The sequence below is a fragment of the Otolemur garnettii genome, unplaced genomic scaffold (assembly GCF_000181295.1).
Source record: "Otolemur garnettii isolate 467f Iridium unplaced genomic scaffold, OtoGar3 scaffold00153, whole genome shotgun sequence".
Lineage (NCBI taxonomy): Eukaryota > Metazoa > Chordata > Mammalia > Primates > Galagidae > Otolemur > Otolemur garnettii.
Window position 1 is genome coordinate 456,557 of NW_003852548.1, and position 15,666 is coordinate 472,222.

A 15,666-nucleotide genomic window follows, 5' to 3' on the forward strand; every position below is an offset into this window, starting at 1 on the left:
AAAAACCAAGATGTCAGACTAGAGATATCTCCTCACCAGCTGCTGTCAGTGAGATTGGGGTGAGGAGAAACCAGTCACCTCTTGCTGGATTTCCCTGCCCAGAATCATCATTCCAGGGGCACAGTGAGATAGTGGGGGACTCCAGGAGCTGAGGAGGAGGTTAAGAGCAGTAGACCAGCACAGAAGACACCAGGGTGCATGCAGAGGTTAGCCCTTTGGCAGAGGGCTGCAGATGGGGAAGGTCCTGCTATTTTTTAGACTTGGAAGCTTGCCAGAGCAATGTTGGGAAGGCCTGAGCTCACCAGTAAACAGTGCCTGGTGGCTGGATTTGGACCACTGGACAAGTTTGAATCTTGTGATGGCTTGGCCACTGGCAGCCAGGGTCCACCACTGTGAGAAGGCAACTGGGTAAGAACAGCGCACAGGGTACCAGCATGTGGTCAGCTCTGACTCACCTGTTGGACTCAGGCGGCCACACTTGGGGAGATTTTATACCCCAGTGCAGAAATCTTTGTGGCCAAGAGGAATTGCTTGGAAGGCCGAGGCGTGTCTCCTAAGAAGTCTGGTGTGAACTTCAGACACCTAACCCTGCAGGGATTGAATGCTGGCCAAGCAACCACGACCTTATAGAAATCAAATAAATCACAAAGATGAGACCAGGTCTCCATGGCAACTAGATAGTGGCCATGGAGACCTGATCATACAGGTCTTGCCCCCATCATACACAGCAGAAACAGCATGCTTGTTTTTCATCTCATAACCCTGGACACCTGGTGTCCAGGCAATATATTGTATTACATCTTTATTTCTTTTTTCTTTTCTTTCTTTTCAGAGCACCACCTGGTATCCAGGCACTCTCTCTCTCTATACATACACACACACACACATAATTTCAGGCAATTTTATATATGTATATATAATTTCAAATTTTTTCTTAATTTTTATTTTCTTTTGTTTTGTTTTTATTTTTTCATTTTCATTTTCTTCAGTATCAAGGTTTCTGTTGTCCTGCTGTAGTACACTGGCAGAAGGGCTCTTGGGCAGCCCTGGCTGGGGAAGAAGAGTTAAATGTGTCACCTCAGCTGGAGATAGTGGTGGGAACAGAGACGGTAGGCCTGTGCTACCGCCTGGTTTGGGGAAATGGCTGCTGACATTTCTGAATCCAGTGGGGCTGATTGCAAAGGAGACCCACGGAGCAGTGCCAAGTTAGATGCCGATTACCCACTTCGTGTCCTTTACTGTGCAGTCTGTTCATTACCAACAGAGTACTGTGGATACATGCCTGATGTTGCTGAAAGTAGACAGTATATAGAGAAGAATTTTCCAAATGAGTTTACAAAACTTACTGTAGAAAATTCCCCCAAACAAGAATTTGGAATTAGTGAGGGTCAAGGAACAGCAGGAAAAGAAGAAGAGAAGAAAAAATAAAAGAGAGGCGGAAGGGGGCAAATAAAACAAAAAAAGAACACTACCACAGAAGGTTACTATAGCCAAAATTCCAGAGCAAAGAAGAAATATGTAACAAGAGTATGTGGCCTTGCAACTTTTGAAATTGATCTTAAAGAATCACAAAGAGTTTTTGCTCAAAAGTTCTCCTGCGGTGCCTCAATAACAGGGAAGGATGAAATTATCATTCAGGGAAACTTTACAGATGACATAATTGATGTCATTCAGGAAAAATGGCCAGAAATAGACAATGACAGCATCAAAGATTTTGTAGAAGTAAAGAAGTGATTTTGAAAATATGTCTGTTATCGGCTCAGCGCCTGTGGCTCAAGTGGCTAAGGCACCAGCCACATACACCTAAGGTGGTGGGTTCAAATCCAGCCCGGGCCTGCAAAACAACAATGATGGCTGCAACCAAAAAAAAAAAAAATAGCTGGGCATTTGTCGCGGGCACCTGTGGTCCCAGCTACTTGGGAGGTGGAGGCAGGAGACTCGCTTGAGCCCAGGAGTTGGAGGTTGCTGTGAGCTGTGATGCCACAGCACTCTACCCAGGGTGACAGCTTGAGGCTCTGTCCCAAAAAAAAAAAAGAAAGAAAGAAAGAAAATATGTCTGTATTTAATGACCTGAACTGAAAGTTGATATGGTCAAAGGGAGGGAGGGGGGCAGGGGCAGCCTTTTTAAAAAAAAAAAGTATGTATATATATATATATATATTTCTCCCACAGTAAAACTGTAGACTACCCCTTGTCCTTGGCATTTTCACTCTTCTGTACAAGGCTGCTTTATTATTATTATTATTGCCAAAGTATAATAAAGAGGGAAAACTATCATGCTTCTGCATGAGATGGAATTTAGGCAAATAAAAAATTTTGGTCATTTGGTATTGACTTTTCTCTTTCTCTCTTTTTAACTTGTATTTGGAAAAACCCTGTAGACTTTCTGTGGGAAGCATTTCTGCTTATTATTTTACTGACCTAAAGCTGAGTGATTTTTTTAAAATCTGGCTTCCTCACCAATAATATGTCTCCTTGCTTCTTTGGTGTGATAATTTGGAGATGGATGAAAATCTAACAGATTTGTGGTTGAATTTGCTTCCTGTTACTAAGTCCAGTTTGTAGGCATAATAAGATACTGTTAGTAGTTGTTCAAGCTGTTCTAGAGATTTCTTGGTAAAGTATATTAAAATCCTTAAAACCATGTGCACTGTATGACCCAGGAAGCCACTTTTTTGACATTATCCTAAAGAAATAGTCTTAGATAAAACTGCTGAATGAAGGTATTCATTACAATATTGTTTTTGATATCAAAAATTGCAAATTATATAAATGAACAATTGGGAAATGGTTAAAGAGGTGATGGTGCATCATGTGATAGAATATTATATATATGTTTAAAATTCATATTTTCTAAAACTACTTGGAAACATGTTTGGTAATGTTAAATGGGGCAGACCCAAATCCATTTAGATATTCATTATTATTATTCCGAGTGGAAGGCCATTCTGAAAGCCTGGGAGTTCTTGTTCTACCTATTAAGTAATGTGAGTAAAATTCTGACAACCAATTAAAAATAATAAAAACCCATGCTCACTCTAGGATCTAGAAAGTAACAATTTTGAAACATGTATTTCTTATAAAAGAAACTGACAGATTTAGTGAATGCATTACACGAACTTAAACTTTTAAGTCAGGTGCTGCAAATTGAAAAGAAAACTTGTAGAATTTTTAAATTGCTACAGATAACTTTAAAAAACTTAGAATGTATGAAACCATTGTTTCTTGCCATGCAAATTACAATCTTGAATGAACGTTTTCTAAAAAATAAACTCTTAGAAAAATGTGTAATAAAGATATAAAATTTTAAAATTCTGCATTAACTGCATTCTACTAAATAGGATTATCTGATGAAGCAAACTTGTCTATCAAGAGTACATTGAGTAACTAATGAACCACCTTACAGAAATGGAAAAAGAAGAACAATCTAACCCAAAGCCAGCAGAAGAAAAGAAATAACCACAATTAAATCAGAGATTAATGAAATTGAAAACAAAAGAATCATTCAGAAAATTAACAAAACAAAAAGTTGGTTTTTTGAAAAAAACAAATAAAATAGATAAACATTTGGCCAGATTAGCTAGAGACAGAAAAGTAAAATCTCTAATAACCTCAATCAGAAATGAAAAAGGGAAATAACAACAGATACTGCTGAGATATAAGAGATTATCTCTGACTACTATAAGAAACTCTACTCCTAGAAATTTTTTTTTTTTTGAGACAGAGCCTCAAGCTGTCCCCCTGGGTAGAGTTCCGTGGCATCACAGCAACCTCCAACTCCTGGGCTCAAGCAAGTCTCCTGCCTCAGTCTCCCAAGTAGCTGGGACCACAGGTGCCCGCCACAACGCTCCACTATTTTTTGGTTGCAGCTGTCATTGTTGTTTGGCAGGCCTGGGCTGGATTCAAACCCGCCACCTTAGGTGTTTGTGGCTGGTGCCTTAGCCATTTGAGCCACAGGCGCCGAGCCTACTCCTAGAAATTTGACAATGTGGTGGAAATCTTCCATTACTTGGAATTGCACCATCTCCTTAGACTTAACCAAGAAGAAATAGATTTCTTAAATAGACAAATATCAAACACTGAGATTGAAGAAACAATTAAAAAATCTTCCAACAAAAACAGTCCTGGACCAGATGGCTTCACATCAGAATTCTATCAAACCTTCAAAGATGAGCTTGTATCTATACTGAAGAACCTATTCCAAAACATTGACCAGGAAGGAGACTTCCCCATCATGTTCTATCAAGCAAATATCAGTCTGATACCAAAACCAGGGAAGGACCTGACCAAAATAGAGAACTACAGACCAATTTCACTAACGAATATTGACTGAAAAATGCTCAACAAAATCTTAGCCAATAGTTTACAGCTACACATTAAAAAATTATACATTGCAATAAAGTAGGCTTCATCCCAGGGATGCAAGACTGGTTTAACATATTCAAATCCATAAATGTAATTCACCACATCAATAGAAACAAACAAACAAAAAAGACCATATAATCCTCTCAATAGATGCAGAAAAAGCATTTGATAAAATTCAACATCCTTTTCTAACAAGAACACTGAAGAATACAGGCACATTTCTTAAGCTAATTGAAGCCATCTACAACAAACCCACAACTAATATCATACTGAATGGAGTAAAGCTGAAAGCTCTTGCACTTAGAACTAGAACAAGTCAAGAATGTCCTCTGTTACCACTACTATTCAACATAGTTCTGGAAGTTCTAGCCAAGGCAATCAGGCAAGAGAAGCATATAAAGGGCATCCATATGGGCAGAGGAGGCCAAACTCTCTGCCAATGATATGATCTTATACTTAGAGAACCCCAGAGACTCAACCACAAGACTCCTGGAATTGATCAAGAAAGACAGTAATGTCTCAGGGTATAAAATCAATGTCCACAAATCAATAGCCTTTGTATACGACAACAACAGCCAAGTTGAGAAGCTAATCAAAGACACAATTCCCTTCACAGTAGTTTCAAAGAAAATTAAATACCTAAGAATATACCTAAAAAAAGAAGTGAAAGACCTCTACAAAGAGAATGATGAAACCATAAGAAAAGGAATGTCAGAAGACATCAACAAATGGAAGAACATACCATGCTTTTGGCTGGAAAGAATCAACACTGACAAAATATCTATTCTATCCAAAGCAATCTACAGATTCAATGCAATCCCCACTAAAATACCAACATCATATTTTGAAAAACTAGAAAAATAGTTCTTCATTTTGTATGGAACCAGAAAAAAACCCTGTATAGCCAAGGCAATTCTTTTGTAATAAAAACCAAGCTGGCATCATTTTATTAGATTTTAGGTTATATTACATGTCTACAGTAACTACAACAGCATGGTATTGGCACAAAAATAGAGACATAGACATATGGAACAGAATAGAAAGCCAAGAGATGTAACCAGTCTCTTATAGCCGTCTGATCTTTGATAAACCAAACAAAAGCATACAGTGGGGAAAAGAATCCCCATTTAACAAATGGTGCTGGGAGAACTGGATAACCACATGTAAAGGACTGAAACTGGAACAGCACCTTTCACCACTTACAAAAATTGACTCAAGATAGATAAAAGATTTAAATCTAAGACATGAAATGATTAAAATCCTAGAAGAAAGTCTTGATGATGTTGACTGGGGAAAGATTTTAAGAAGACTTGCATGGCAATCACAACAACTAAAATAAACAAATGGGACTTAATTAAGCTGAAAAGTTTCTTCACAGCTAAGGACACAATAATTAAAGCAAATAGACAACCTTAAGAATGGGAAAAGATATTTCCATGTTATGAATCTGACAAAGGATTGATAACTAGAACCTAAAGAGAACTCAAATTAACCAAAAATCCCACATATCACTAGGCAAGAGACATGAACAGAACCTCTGAGGAAGACAGACACATCAATGGCTAACAAACATATGAAAAAATTCTCATCAACCTTAATCATCAGAAAGAGAAATGCAAATCAAAGCCACGCTGAGGTATCACCTAACCCCAGTGAGAATGGCCCACATCACAAAGTCCCAAAGGTACAGATGCTGGGGTGGATGTGGAGAGAGGGGAACACTGTTCCACCGTTGGTGGGATTTCAAACTAATATAGCCTCTTTGGAAATAAGTATGGAGAATCCTTAAAGAACTCAAATTAGACCTCCTATTTGATCCTGCAAACCCATTACTAGGCATCTACCTAGAAGAAAAAAATTCATTTTATCATAAGGACATTTACACTAGATTGCTCATCACAGCTTAATTTACAATCACCACCATGTGGAAACAACCTAAATGCCCATCAACTCAGGAATGGATTAATAAACTGTAGTATATGTATACCATGGAATATTATGCAGCCATAAAAACGATGGAGACTTTATCTTTTTTATTAACCTGGATGGAGTTGAAACACATTCTTCTTAGTAAAGTATTACAAGAATAGAAAAGCAAATGTCCAGTGTATTCAATACTAATATGAAGCCAGTAGACAAACTAATACAAGCCCACATAAGAGAAAAACTCAATTGAATTCAAGTTGGGGAAGGGGGAATGAGGCAAGGAGAGAGGGGAAGGCAGGGGAGAAGGGGAGGAGATTGGTGTGCTCCTAAAATGGACACAATGTAAGGGTATTAGTACATCTTTTAGGGGCAGGACACAACTATAAGAGGGATTCTACCTAACATATGCAAATATTGTAACCTAGTTGTTTGTACCCTCACATTAATCTGAAATTTAAGAAAAGACATCTGAAATAAAATTCCAGGGATCAGTTTAAGATCAATGTATGATCCAATCAGGGCTCAGGGTATGATAAGGGTCAAGGATCAGCAGGTTACCACAAGGTTTAGGGTTCGGCATGTGAGCAGAATCAAAGCTTGGTGTATAACCAAGATTGGGGATTAGCATGTTACCAGGGCCAAGACAGAGACCAGTATCAGGGCACAGTATGTAATTAGGATCAGCACTCAGATTTGACCAGAGTGAGAGCCTGATGTATGAATAAGAAGCTCAGTGTACAACCAGGATGTGAGCTTGGTGTGTGAGTAGGCTTAGTATGTGCCTGTGGTCACTAATTAACATGTGACTGCATTTGGGGTTCATGGTCTAACCAGGGTCAAGACTCAGCCAGTAACTGTGATCAAAGCCCAGTGTGTGACCAGGGTCAGAGTTGAAGGTGTTATGAAGGCAAGCAGTCACTGTATGGAAAGAATCTGGGCTCAAAATGTGACTAGGATCAGGATTCAGCGAGTAACCAGGGTCAGTGATCAGCATCACTAAGGTAAGTACTAGGGTATTGCAGGTGTCTGGAATCAATATATGATAGGATCAGGGCTCAGTGTTTGATCAAGATCATAACTCACATGTGCCTGGAGTCAGAGGCTAAGGATGCATTCAATTAGGCTTGGACCAGGGTGCAGCATAAGAACAGGCTCAGTGCCAAGCATATGTCTGTAGCATGTCATCAGGGGACTGGGGGAAAAGAAAACATGAAAGTAGGATGTGGATATGTGAGTCATCCAGCTCAGACTCACAATGTGTCCAGGGTTAAGATTCAATGAGACCAGCATCAGATCAGTATGTGACCAGTGTTAGAGCTCATCAAAAAAGCATTAGATGGAGATTTCAGAGACCAATCCTACTAGTTTCTATGACAGCACTGGGGCACTCAAGGTTCTCCAGAATGTGGGAAGGGAGGGCACCTCACTATTCTAGGTGGGTACTGACAACAGTCTACTGCAAAATAAAGGACAAGTCTGCTACAAAATACCCAACTCAGAGTAAATCAATGAAATATGGTGACTAAGATATGAATGAGACAAAGAGACAAAGACAGGTAAAAGAAAACACCAAGATGTGGATTTCAGTTACACAAGTGAGAAAGTCCAGTGGAAAATCTGGTTTTTAAAATGGTAGATGCTGGCTTGGCGCCTATAGCTCAACCGGCTAAGGCGCCAGCCACGTACACCTAAGGTGGCGGGTTCGAATCCCCAGCCCGGACCCGCCAAACAACAATGACGGCTGCAACCAAAAAATAGCCAGGCGTTGTGGCGGGCGCCTGTGGTCCCAGCTACTTGGGAGGCGGAGGCAGGAGACTCGCTTGAGCCCAGGAGTTGGAGGTTGCTGTGAGCTGTGATGCCACGGCACTTTACCCAGGGGATAGCTTGAGCCTCTGTCTCAAAAAAAAAAAAAAAATGGTAGATGCTAACTATGTTATCACACATGGTATTTTTTTTTTTGAGACAGAGCCTCAAGCTATCCCCCTGGGTAGAGTGCTGTGGCATCACACCTCACAGCAACCTCCAACTCCTGGGCTCAAGCAAGTCTCCTGCCTCAGCCTCCCCAGTAGCTGGGACCACAGGTGCCCACCACAATGCCTGGCTATTTTCTTTGGTTGCAGCCGTCATTGTTGTTTGGCGGGCCCAGGCTGGATTTGAACCCACCACGTTAGGTGTATGTGGCTGGCGCCTTAGCCACTTGAGCCACAGGCGCAGAGCCACATATGGTATTTTTCAATAGAGCATGGCACATTCAGGTGGTACTAGCCCAACTGATGAGAGCATTTGTCTCCAGGGAAGAAAACAGAATAAATTTCTCTTGTAACTTAGGAATTTTGTTCTATGATATATGTATTATTTTGTCAAACAGTTGTAAAAAGTAGTGACTTTCAGGACTATATTATAGGAATATATTCAGGACCAACTCTAAAGACCTGGAAGGCAACTATGCAAGAATGATATCTAAAAACAGACAAGAGAGCCGAAGTTATCAGAGCAAGGAATGCTTCTTAGATAATTACACATTTAGCAGAGTGAAGACAGGGCCAACTGAGCAGACATAAATGTGACAGAAAGAACCTCATTCAGAAATACAACTGAATGTATCACATAATGTACCTGGAATAGGGCAGCAGACAGATTTCATAGATTTCAAGGGCAGAGAATGAAGGTTTTTCTCAGTGTTACCCAGCAAATTGCCATAAGTCACATGTAACTGCAAACTGTACAAGAAATTCAGGAGATTAGTTGTTAGTGTCCCCTTAATAAGAGCCTGGGAATCCCCAAACTGCAAGGTGACTCACCTGGAATGCACCTGAGATTCATTTAGGGAAAACTCAGTACACTGTGTGGTATCCGGTTTGGAAAAATACTGTGAACAAAAGAGGAAGAAAGGAAAACCTCCAAAAGTCAGATGGTAAGACCATCTATATAACCACTGATGAGGGAAAAGATACAGTGCCTGGCCTGGGCTGGTGGTGGAGAAAAGAGAGGACAAGCCAGCAAGGAGATGGACCCATCAGTTTTTTCCAGTCTATATATGAGCATAACATAACCAACTGCCTCTGTTCTTACTCTGTCTTCTCTAAGCAACCTTCTGATGACAACCTGGGGTGCAGTCCCCTGCTGCTTGCTTACTCAGAGAAATGCTCTACTCAGCCTGAATATTCTGCTCTGCAAAAGGCAAATCTCTTATCATAAGTACATCAACTGGCACTCTAGTTTAGGTTCAGGCTCCCTGAGCCCAATTACTGTGGGCCTGCTCCTGAGACAGAGTCACCCAGGCTGCTGACAATTTCACCTTTTGAGCTGGCATCTGGGCCAAGGTGCATGCTCCTGTGTGGTCTCTTGCAGCCGGCCAGCAATACCCGTGCCATAGGCCTTAACATCAAATTGTAATAGCATCTGTTTTCCCAGTCCTTTTTCACAGTTCACTCCTACAATGACAACTGTGGCTCTGTCCTCCACGTTGGTTTTCAGGATGATCCACTATTTTATCTTAATATAATCATTTCACATTGGATACAAAGCACTGTTAAGAGCCATCAGAAAACACCTTGGCATAAACAAATCACCAAAATCTCAAATGTACAGATTCTTCTTTGTTCATCATTGAATTAACTGTCAGACCCTGACACGTTGACTGAGCACTACACACAGAAAGTAGGTTGTATTCTCTTCTTCCCTAGCCTTGTTCCCTCCCTTCTACCTCTGAGGTAACCGTCATTCATTCCAGTCTGTATCCAGGCCTAGGTTTACTAAATATACACATCTACAAATGTATGACATTCTTTTGCTTGTCTTAACTTACATAAATAGTATGATATAGAATTAGAAAGCAGGTGTGGCTGCTGAACAAAGATCAAAATAATAGTAGCTTAAACAAGACAGAAGTTTTCTCTTGCAGAAGAGTCAGAACATGAGATATGGTGGCTCCCATCACCCCTCCCCATCCCACCTGCTTGCCCTAGCACCCCTATACATAGTGTGTTGCCCTTACCACCAGGCCCACATGTCAGGCAGAAGGAAATGATAAAAGAATAGAAGAAGGCACTGCCTTTCTCTTTAAGCACAGAGCCTCTAAATTATACATCTACTTCCACTCACATGGTATTGGCCAAGAACTTGGTCACGTGGTCACAGCTGGCTGCAAGAAAATAAAGTATTTCTGGAAGGCTATTTATCATAAAATTCTACCACTTTAGAGAAATGAAAAGCAGCTGGGGGACAAGTAGCATATTTTTTGTCATATTAACTAAGTGGATTTTGATTTTTTCACTCCATATTATGATTTGTTGATAGCTATTCATGTTGAAGTATTTAAATTCATGCAGGTTCACTGCTGTTCAGTTGTATATCATACACTGTCTTATATGAGGGCTCAGTGACAGATTTCCTTTAGAATTTTTTTTTATGACATAGTCCCTCTATGTCGCCCTCAGTAGAGTGCCGTGAAGTCGCAGCTCACAGCAACCTCAAACTCTTGGGCTTAAGCGATTCTCTTGCCTCAGTGTTCCAAGTAGCTGGGACGACGGGCACCTGCTACAGTGCCCAGCTATTTTTTGTTGCAGTTGTCATTGTTGTTTTAGCTGGCCCAGGCTGGGTTCGAAGCTACTAACTTCGGTGTATATGGCTGGCACCATAATCACTGTGCTACAGGAGCTGAGCCTGGATTTCCTTTAGAATTTAAGATCAAAATTCTAAATGTGGTGCATAAATATACCACAATTTCTTAAACCATGCCCCTGCTGCCAGGCACCTGGGTCTTTTAAACACACTATATTTATAAGATGTTTGAATCACATCAGGGGAATGTTAAATTAGTCAAATGCCAAATTATAGGGGTCAGTCTCAGATATGTTCAGGTTGTTTTGTAAAGCCGTTAATGTGCCCTATAGCAAGCCAATTAAAATAGAAACTGACAATACTGAACTATAATATAGAAGGAGGAAGTAAATTCATGGTTCTCCTAGACTTCCTGTTACTTTCTGTAATCAAGTATTACATGGTATTCTCAGTTTCTTGACAACTGAGACAAAAAGGAAACATTATGTGGATTTAATTCCCATCATCTGATAAAAGGAAATAAAACAGTTAAGAGAAATAAATGTGCCCTTAATTCTAAATCCTAAACAAAGCTGTCAGATGAGCGTTTAGCTGAGGGTCAATCAGCAACCAATTATATAGAAGATGCACAAGGTTTCTCTAGGAGAATGATTCTTGGTTTACCTTTAACAGAGGACTTAATATTATCAATTTTTCCTGAAGAGGGTTAGGTTAGTGCCCCAGGTTCATGTCAGCATGGGGCAGGGGTATCCATGAAGAATTGACCTCCCCGGAAAGACCAACTCTCCTCCAGAGCCTGGTGGCTATCCAGTGGTCCAGTACTTTCAGAGACCATACTGTTAGAGATTCTGGTGTTAATTGAGGGATTTTCTTCTCTCCCATGATTAACTAAAGCTTTCAAGCCATTTTGGAGAAGTGAAAATATACTGGGGGGTTATTTCTGTGGATTTTTTTTCATGACTGTAGAACATCCAAATATAGCATCAGCCTTTTCATTTTTACTCATGTTATAGGTAGTTGTTTTTCCTAAACCACAGTTACAATACTCTACCCCAGTATTTTTCACTTCTTCCTACTACGCTCCGTGCTCTAAACAAAAAAGTACATTCTGGTATGTTAAGAGACAATCAGTGCAGTCTAAGAAATACTTAGTGAGCACCCACTTTGTAGAAAGAATTTTATTTAAAATACTGTTAATTTTCACACAACTTTATGAAGTAGGTGCTATTATTAACACCACTTTACAGTTAGAAAACTGGTTCTTTAAGAGTAAATAACTTGCCTAAATTGTGGAATCTCACCACCCTGACATCCTGACCTTTCCCAGTCCTGCCAACTCTACTTCTCAAGCATCCTTCCTGGTCCTCTCTTCTCCTTACTTTTGTTACTCTAGTTCAGTGTTTTTAAACCTTTTTTATCTCACAGAACACTTGAACCTGTATATTGAAACTCTCATGGCACACTTACGTTGCTCACAATGAGGAGTATAAAAAATATATAAACTTTGCTTTGAACTTCTTTTGAAAATAATGTAATTAATGATCTTTACAAATTTTCCCGGCCCACCTAAGATCCTCTCAGGGCATTCCAGTTGAAACACTGCTCTAGTTCAAGCTTCCTGCTGGAACTTCCTGGGCTTTGTTTACTATCCTCCTTGCATTTCACCTGGGGTTCCCCAATCATCCATCCTCCAACAGCTACCAGACTGATCTCTTTGAATCACAAAGGAGGCTTGTTATGTCACGACCCTGCTTAAAATTCTTGAGCAATTTCATCATCCATGGGGGTAAAAAATCCAAGTTCCTTAATATGGCATTCAAGGCCCACAAAGACTTGGCATCTGCGCCTCCCTAATTTCACTTCCTACCACCGTCTGCCCCCATTATCTGTGCTTGTCACAGTCAACTCCTCACAATTCCCTGCATACAGCCTGCTGCCCTCTCCTTTACCTGGCAATACTGTCCTTCAAGATCTTCCTGACAGCATTGACAAAAAGAAAAGAAGGGGGCCCCTAGCTGATGGAGCTGATTATCCAAATAAACCCTGGGGATCTCTGAGATGATTTATCAAAGCAAAACAACCTACATTTTTAGACTGCCAAGACTATATCCTGAATTTCTAGAGCAAAACCTCTTAAAAAAATCAATAAAGCATCATATGAGTAGATGTTAAAGGTGAGGTGTCCTGGTACAAGAAAATCCAAACTTAACAAATAGACTGAACAAAGAACTTGGAATCAGTATGCCCAATGATCACTCAAAATGATCACTTCTTGTCTACATACATATAACAACATTAATAATGGCTTTAAAATATTTTTTTTCTAAGAAGAATATGTTCCAAATGGTAATCGGTGGGACCTCCCCTATTGTGCATATAATGCAAGGGTACATGTCAAATCTATTAAGGGCACAGTATAATTTTTTTTTGAGACAGAGTCTCATTATGCCACCCTCAGTAGAGTGCCATAGCATCACAGCTCATAGCAACCTCCAACTCTTGGGCTTAAGCAATTCTCTTCCCTCAAGCAGCTGGGACTACAGGCACCCACCACAACACCTGGCTATTTTTTGGTTGTAGTTGTCATTGTTGTTTGGCAGGCCCCGGGCCAGGTTCAAACCTGCCAGCCTCAGTGTGTGTAGCCACCGCCCTAGCCACTGAGCTACAGGCACGGAGCTGAATATAAATGTCTTAACACAGCAATTAAGTGCGGTGAAGGCTATGTTAACCAGTTTGATATAAGCATTCCAAATTGTATATAAAATCAGCACATTGTACCGCATAAATGCATTAATGTACACCGTTATGATTTAATTTAAAAAATGGAAAAAAAAAATAAAATAAATTTTTTTCTGACTATGATTACTTTATGGTCCTACTTGAAGATATAATTTGATTTGATCGTATAAAATTCCAGAAAGTAATTCTTATCTGTAATAAAGTTTAATATGCCAATCTACTGAGATTCAAGTGCTCTAATAGATAAGATTCTTTCCACTTCTAAAATCAAATCATTTAATGAGAATTGATAGAAAGAGACTTTAAAAATAATTGTCCAGAATGGTAGAGAGCATTCTGGTAGAGGTTTCCACTGTTCTACTTCTATTAGCCAGAAGAAGAGTGGAATTTTCAAAGATGCAAATAGTTCCCATCAGTCATATTATTCTGAATGGAAATTAGAGCTCTCAGAGAATAGGAGACTGAGGGAAAAGGGCACACCCCTGAGCCTCTGGTTTCTCTGGTTCCAAAACTAGAAGCAAATGATTCCGTTGTTTTTCTTTTGTTGTTCTTGTTGTTTTGTTTTTACTTTTTTTTTCCTTTTATTAAGTCATATATACATAGATCATGAATACATTTATGCCTGTGTGGGATTCCATGTATTGATTTTTTGTACAAATTGGAGTGGTTACATCCAATTAATTATCATAGCTTTCACCTCATTAACTTAATCACTATATTATGACATTTGTGTTCTAAGCTTGATAGATTTGACTTGTACCCTTGCATTATGCTCCATAGGTGTGGTCCCACCATTTACCCTCTCTCTATCAAACCACCCCCCTCCCCTCCCATCTCCTTCATCCTGGGCTATACTTGTGATTCATCTTTCATATGAAAGTGTGAGTGATTATAAATTGGTTTCATAATAGTACTGAGATATTTTTTCTATTCCTGAGATACTTTACTAAGAAGAATATTTTCCAGCTTCATCCATGTAAACATAAAAGAGGGAAAGTCTCCATCTTTTTTTAATGCTGATTTCTTTGTTTTTCTAATACACCCATTAAGCTTCTGAAAACAAATTAAGTTTGCTTCAAAATTTGATTTCCTATGGGGTCATCTTCAGATGCTGCATGGTTTTAAGTTATTATAATTAATTATAAAACAACATGGCTTCCAAAGTAAAGGCCCAGGGTTGAGAAAACATCCTCCCCACCATGCCTCACCATCAACCCCCCCAGTAGCTACAGGGATGCTCATGCAACCAACATCTGAGCAATCATGAAGAAGGCAATCAAGGACTTTGCCTCAATCAATCTCATGACCTAGAGTAGGTAGGAAAGAGGAGCCCATAAATAAGTAAATGAAGAGAAAAGATGACTGTGTATTGTGCTAAGTGCAGTTAATGACAGCAGTCAGCAACCTTCGCTAGCAAGATAAGTTTTTATTTTTCATTTTCTTTCCCACATCCTCAATAAACATAAAACTTCACAGGTTAAACTACTAAATGTGCAAACACTGGAACAAATATGGGTTTCCTATTCTAATGGCAAAGGTTGATAAATCAAAAAACTATTTTGATGATCTGGGGCTCTAAAAAAAACTCTGCCTCTGGCTTCTTGTGGAAGAAAAAGGCACTAGATACTAGGACCAACAATATCATTAATAACACTATCATTAATTGCCCCCAAATGCAAAGCATATAAGCAGCCTATGAATATGGGTTTTAAAACATATATAAAGCCTTACCTTAGAGTTTTATTATGTTTTAGAATTGTTGCTGCCTTAATGTTTAAACACCAATTTAAGTCCTTCTAATAAGAAATGCCTACCTGGCTCGGCGCCTATAGCTCAACTGGCTAAGGCGCCAGCCATGTACACCTAAGGTAGCGGGTTTGAATCCCCAGCCCGGATCCGCCAAACAACAATGACGGCTGCAACCACAAAATAGCCGGGCATTGTGGCAGGCGCCTGTGGTCCCAGCTACTTGGGAGGCGGAGACAGGAGACTCCCTTGAGCCCAGGAGTTGGAGGTTGCTGTGAGCTGTAATGCCATGGCTCTCTACCCAGGGGGACAGCTTGAGGCTCTGTC

General features: G+C 39.9%; 1 protein-coding gene and 1 pseudogene across 1 annotated transcript in view; one reads left to right on the forward strand and one right to left on the reverse strand.

Annotated features, from left to right (window-relative positions):
- SLC9A7 (solute carrier family 9 member A7) overlaps positions 1-15,666 on the reverse strand; it is a 176,320-nt gene that overhangs the window by 117,810 nt on the left and 42,844 nt on the right. The window lies entirely within an intron of this gene.
- Positions 1,126-1,734, forward strand: LOC105887998 (annotated as a pseudogene).